Source organism: Gossypium hirsutum, chromosome A05 (assembly GCF_007990345.1).
Source record: "Gossypium hirsutum isolate 1008001.06 chromosome A05, Gossypium_hirsutum_v2.1, whole genome shotgun sequence".
Classification (NCBI taxonomy): Eukaryota; Viridiplantae; Streptophyta; class Magnoliopsida; order Malvales; family Malvaceae; genus Gossypium; species Gossypium hirsutum.
The window spans coordinates 45,027,857-45,035,313 of NC_053428.1; positions in this window are offsets into that span (position 1 = coordinate 45,027,857).

Consider the following 7,457-nt stretch of genomic DNA (forward strand, 5'->3'; position numbering starts at 1 on the left):
TCCAAAGAGATTTACAAAAGGGTCATTGGGGCTCAATTTGTATCTGTGAGTTGAGGGCTTGTGATTGAGCGACTTCGGTTGAATGAGACCGAGGTAGCAGAAGGGATTAATCACTTAGACATCAAGGAAAAAGAAAGAAATGAGTACAAAATAAAAGGAGTTATGGTCCTGTTGACTTGAATCTACGATCTAGGAAATGGGCCAGAATAGTTAGGCCTCAGCAGGTTGGGGCAGTTGTTGAGCGTATGCTTGGTTTCTATTTGTACTTTTTGTAATGGGTATCATCTGAGCGAGTGTTTTAGTCAAATGGAAGTGTGTTTTAGATCTGAATCTGATGAGCACCGTGTCAGGGTTTGTTCACGACATTACGTTAGCCAGATGCAAGCTTTGGCTCAGAGAGGTAATTGAAGACTACTTTGTACAACTAGACAATGAGAGGGTCGGCACAGATTTGGAAAAAATAATGGTACAATTGTGATCCATGATAGTTGTACCTTTCTTTGATTAAGTACTTAGTGGTACTTCAGTCTTTGATTGTTATTAAAATTTCTAACTTTGGGGTTGTGGAATCGTTAGTGATATTTCTTTAGAATGTTTCTTGAGATAGTCTAAGGTAGAATGGGAAGCTCGTTAGAAAATTTTCTGGAATGGAATTGAAATATTGTTTGGACTGCACTGAAATCAGAGCTGGGCAACGATAGCGTGATAGTTAGTTTGGAATGAAGAATTTTACATTTTGTGGTTTAGTGAAGGATGTGACAAGGCGAAATTCTTTTAAGGAGGGGAGAGTTATCACATCCCGAAAACTAGGTTAGAAGAAATTGGGTTAGTGAAACCAATAGTGGTCACACCCTGGTTTGAATTAAGGTTGTGAAAATTATGACAAATAATTTAATTTGGTTCAGTGGTTATGTGTTCTGTATTTGTGTGTGAGGTCCTAAGTTCAAATCCTAACTCTTGGAAGTTTGTTAAATTTTTTAGCTCAATTCCTATCGCTAGTCTTTTGACTTAAATTTTATTTCTGTGCAAGTTATGACAGAATGAGTCTACTAGTTCGGTGGTAAGGTGTTAGCTTACCTTTAGGTCTTGTGTTTGAATCCTATGTTGCGCACGGTTAGATTGTTTTTTCTTAGGCTTTTGTTGGGAAGTAGAGTTCAACATGAATTCTATAAAAAAATTAGTTAGATAAATATTTATTTATTTTTATTTTAATTTGTTCCCAAATCCCTATTTTCTCTCTGTCATTAACCATCCAATTGCCTTTATTCCCTTACGTTAAATTTGTTTTGTTTTCTTCATATTCTTCTTTTCTTTTGTCCTTTTGGTTCTCTTGAGATTCTTTGCTCACATTCCTTGTTGGTTTGCACGTGTTTCCGTTTTATCTTCCTTTTGTTATTGTGCTCGATAGCCACCCTTTTATCGTTTCAAGGTGGTGGAAGTTCCATTGAACTAATTTTGATTACTTTGCTATTAATCGTTTCTTGGTCAAGATAGGATTACGTTAATGTATAACTATTTTTTTAGTAGTGCTTAATGTTATAATGTTCTGGTTAGGCGAATGGAGCGAAAACCAACTTCCTCTAGTAGAGTAGATCTCGATTTGGACATTGATTTTTGAGTGGTAAGTGTTTAATTTCAATTTAGGGGATGGAACTTTGGTAATAGTATACTATTTTGGGTAAGTTTTTGTGGATTAATTTGTATGGTTTGATGAATAATTGTAGGACTCATGGGTTCCAGTTGTGTGGTTGAACAAGCCTGCTGTTCTAACCTGAAACGTTGATTAGAACTCGAAAAAACTTGAAAACAGAGGCTGTTTTTGAAACTACTCAGAGTTAGACAGTCATGTGGTTGGCCATGTGCGCTACACAGACGTGTGGTCGATCGTGTAAAGTACACGGGCTGGGCTAGTTCGGTCGTGTGGGCCATTTTTCAAAAAATTTCACCTAGGCCCATTTGACTCCATTAGACCTTTCATGGGGGTTTGTTCGACTTCAATAATATTTGAAAATATAGATTCTGATAGTATGATATTGTAAGTAGTGTGGGTTTTTATGTAAAAACTGTCCATTAATTATTTATGTTTTAACGTTAGGAAAGTATGATTAATATATGTTCTGAAACGTGATTAAGTGACGATTGAGGAGTACTAAAATGCTTACTAATTTTGAATATAAGGTAAATGCTCTAACTTGGATTTTGCTACGTTTGATTTGTTGTGTGATAATGAATATGTTGTAATCTGACACTTATGTTTGTTATATTATGGCACGATTTTGTTTCTGTTAATCTAATCTCTTAATATGAGATAAACTTCTAAAATTGACATATGTGATTGCATGAGAAGCATGTCATTGTTCTGATTATGTTTTTATATGCTATATCACACGCATGGGGTTGGGTTATTATTGAAAGGAGAAAGTGTATTCTGACAGTTTTATTGCAATTTTGGTGGTTAAACCGCTAGATATGTTTGGCAACTCAGCTGCACCATTATGAGTGGCATACCACCACAACTCGGTGTGATTGGATGGAAGGAATTATGTTGTCCTATTGGTGTGTTGACTGGACAGAGTTGGTGTGTAGCAGATGGGGGTAGGATTTGTTCCAATATGATATGACATTTTGATATAACATGTGTTCTAGAAATATGATATTCTGTTTTGATAATATGTTTCCAGTCTGGTATCATTCTGATCTAATTTTTCGTATGTGTGAACATTATAAGTAAAAGTTCTACATTGGTATTTACATTTGTGTATGTTTAATGGAAATTTTGTTTTGTAGGTTGAGTCACACATTGGGCTTCTAGCTCACTCGTTTGTTAATACATTTCAGGTGAACTATAGACTTAGGACCGGACGGCTTGTAGGAGCTCGGATTGGTTACTAGTTAAACATAAATATTGGTTTATGTTTGTAACACCCCTAACCCGTATCCGTTTTTGAAATGGGGTTATGAGGTATTACCTGACAAAACACAACTTGAAATTTACATGCATTTCATTTCATACTTAATATATTATTCCCATCAAATCACTCAAGCCATTCAATTTTTAAAACCTTATAGCTAACATAATCTCTTTACAAATCATTTCATATCATATAACGAACATATATGTAGTCACATAATTCATAAACAAAAATATCAATTATATCATTTTACCACATAAGCATGTGTGCATATCCAAACTAATATAATTATTTCATTCCATTATTTCATACATGAATCATATAAATCAAACAAATCAAAACACATATCATTTTGACCATGTCATAATCGGCACAATATGCATTTTCATTCTATGATTAAGTTGGTTTATGACCTAAATGGTTAACTAACCAAGTTTAAAGCATGCCTGAACATTACCATTTCCTTATCATCAATTTGGCTAAGAAATAAACCATGAAATCTGTAACACCCCGAACCCGAGACCGACACCGGAGTCGGACACGAGATGTTAACAAACTTTGAAAAATTTTTCCAGACACTGCCCAGTCTGAGTACTAGTCGCTTCAAAAATCATATCTTGAGTTTCACAACTCAAAAATCAGTTTTGTGATTTTTCCCTGAAACTAGACTCATTTCCCCACCTATGGATTTTTTTCTAGAATTTTGGGTCGGGCCAACTAGTACAGTTTATTAGTCAAAGTCTCCCATGTTACAGGGGTCGACTACACTGACCTTTTCCCATTACGACTGAGATATCTCTCTGCACAGAGCTTCAATACTGATGCCGTTTGTTTCTATGGAAACTAGACTCAGAGAGGAATCCATACATATATGGTATGACCCCTAATTATCTCTGGTCAATTTATAGTGAATTTCCAAAGGCGGAACAGTGAATCCAGAAACTGTTCTGGCCCTGTTCCACAAGAACCCGAATATCTCTTTCTGTACTGTTCCTATAATTGTTTCGTTACTTCCATATGAAAGTAGATTCATCAAGGTTCGATTACATAATTTATTCACTATTTAATTCCACTCCTACGAATTCTTGTGATTTTTCCAATCCACACCACTGCTGCTATCAGCTTCTGTTTTCAAAGTGAACCTTACCTAATTTGGGGTTTCATGGACCAACTAGGGCCTTGTCATACATAAGCCCACATATGATCATACTTAGCCATTCTAGTGGCTGATCATTTGCTCAACACTTCCATTCCAACATAGTTACATCATGAAACCATCTATACATTCATAAATACGCATGGTCTAATGCCATACTCCACTTCTACAAGCCATTTTCGCATGGCTGTACACTTATACATTTCATAAAGTACTCGAAAGACAACGATGGGTAGTCCTATACATGCCATATCAAATTCAACCAAAATAGTACCCAAAGAGCCTTTGATAGTGTGGGCGACTTCGACTTCAAGATCCCGAGTCCGATAGCTGGAGAACCAAAAATCTATAAAACAGAGGAGCAATGTAACGAGTAAGCAATTTATGCTTAGTAAGTTTGAGCAAGGAATTCCAGCATGCACAAATAATAGCACACATTTAGCTAAACGGAATATTTCATAATACGCAATTTACCGATATCAAACTTGCTTCACAACATTAACAACCCTTATGTACATACACAATAAACTAACTTGGCCGAAGGCCGGTAGCTCGTTTATCAACTGAGCGAACATTTATTTGTAAGGGCTCGATTAATATTTAACACATACGTAACATATCCCCATATTGGGATGTTTTTCGAGTATTCGCTGGAATTTTACAGCAAGCTCATTCATTACCAAATCACGTACCTTCGGGATTTAACCGGATATAGCTCCTCGTTCAAATGCCTTCGGGACATAGCCCGGTTTTAGTAACTCACACAATGCCTTCGGGACATAACCCGGATTTAACAACTCGCACGAATGCCTTCGGGACTTAACCCGGATTTAATAACTCGCACGAATGCCTTCGGGACTTAACCCGGATTTAGTATCTCGCACAAAGGCCTTCGGATCTTAGTCCGGATATATTCACTTAGCACAAAGCCTTCGGGACTTAGCCCGGACAGCATTCAATTAATCATGCACATCTAACAATAATTCATGGCACATTCATATTTCATTTTCGTTTACGAAACTCAAACACAAGGCACATATTGTCCTTGCACATTCGGCTCAATAGCCACACATAGAGCATGATTTAATCACATCGAAATTTAAGCTCTCTTACTCAAGAACTTACCTCGGGTGTTGTCGAACGATCCCGCTAACTATCCGACCACTTTTTCCTTCCCTTTATCGGATTTATTTCCCCTTTGCTCTTGAGCTTAATCAAACAAATAAATTGATTTCATCATTTAGGCATCAAAAGATGAACACAAGGCACTTAGCCCATATTCATACATTAGACATTAAAGTCTCATACATGCAAAAATCATGCATCAACACAACATATTAGCTAATTTCTTTCCCCTTGGCCGAATATGCATGTCCATTTTTGGGGTCGATTTCAACACTTAATACACACATATACACACTAGTAAAGCATCCTCCCCCTTTTCATCGATTTAACACATGCATTGCTCATCAACATGCAAAGTTACATTCGGCCTTAGCACACATCTTGCTAGCCGATTCTTCTCCCTTTAGCAACCAATGCACATATGTGCTCACACAAAAATGCTAAAAAGGAGGTTCAAGAATCATCAAGCCATCATCACATGCATCATTAACAAGCTTCATATTTTGCATGCAATGGCATTAACACAACCTCCACCTAGGCCGAATCTTAACTCATCCTCATGCCTCATCACCACAACATCAAACACCAACCAAGAATGATGCATCCATGGTCAAGTGCCATTTCCATCACATAGCAAGATTTAGACCATGGGCTAGGTAGAACTCAAGCTAACAACTAAAACATGCATGCATCTCATGGAACATCATCAAACATACCTTGGCCTAGCTACATGCATGGCCGAATCTCTTCACCTTTCTTCTTCTTTCCTCCTTAAAATTTTTGGCCAAGGATGAACCAAAGGATGAGAAATTTTTTTCTTTGTTTTTCTTTCTAATTTAGGCTAAAATGGAGGTGAGAAAGGATGAACACAAACTTTTCTCCTTTCTTCTCTTGAGCTCACGGCAATGGGGGGGGACAAACACTACACACACATTTTTTTTCTTTTGCTTTCCATTTCTTTATTACCCATACTTCTTATTTTATTCTTCCACTAACAAAACATGTTTCATGACATGTTTTGCCCATCATTCTTTGTCATGGCCGGCCACTACTCATTAGGGGGGAATTTGACATGCAAGTCCCCCCTTTGTCCACATGCACTAGTAGGTCCTCACACATTGACCTATCACATTTTAGAATTTTCTCACATAAGTCCTATTGACTAAATTCACATGAAATCAACCAAATTGAAGCTTGAAATTTTCACACATTCATAATTACATATTCTACACAATAAGTATCACATTCAAACATTTCGGTGACTCGGTTTAGCGGTCCCGAAACCACTTCCCGACTAGGGTCAACTTTGGGCTGTCACAACTCTCCCCCTCTTAAGAAATTTTCGTCCCCGAAAATCTTACCGGTAAATAGGTTTGGGTATCGTTCTTTCATCGAGCTCTCGGTCTCCTAAGTAGCTTCCTCGATCCCGTGTTTGAGCCATAACACCTTTACTAGCGGAACTTTTTTGTTTCGCAACTCCTTCACTTCACGAGCTAGGATACGCATCGGTTCTTCTTCATAGCTCATGTCGACTTGAATTTCAACCTCTGATGGGCTAATTATATGCGATGGATCAGATCGATAGCGTCGAAGCATCGAAACATGAAAGACATCATGAATCTTTTCAAGCTCCGGGGGCAAAATCAATCTATACGCAACCGGACCAACTCGTTCGGAGATTTCGTACGGCCCAATGAATCTTGGGCTCAACTTGCCCTTACGGCCGAACCTGAGTATCTTTTTCCAAGGTGAAACCTTAAGGAACACTTTGTCTCCCACCTGATACTCGATGTCTTTTCGTTTCAAATCTGCGTACGATTTCTGACGATCCGTGGATACCTTCAGACTTTCACGGATTACCTTTACTTTCTGTTCAGCATCTCTAATCAAATCAACTCCGAAAATTTTGCTTTCACCGAGCTCGGTCCAAAACAATGGTGTACGGCATTTACGACCGTACAAAGCCTCATAAGGTGCCATCTTAATACTTGATTGAAAACTATTGTTGTAAGCGAATTCAATCAAAGGTAAATACCGTTCCCATGAACTACTGAACTCGAGGATGCAACATCTCAACATATCCTCAAGTATCTGAATTATCCGCTCGGATTGACCATCGGTTTGGGGGTGAAAAGCAGTGCTAAAATGCAGCTTAGTACCCAGAGCTTCTTGCAATTTCTTCTAAAATCGTGAGGTGAATCTCGGATCTCTATCCGACACGATAGAAACAGGTACCCCGTGTAATCTCACAATTTGATAAACGT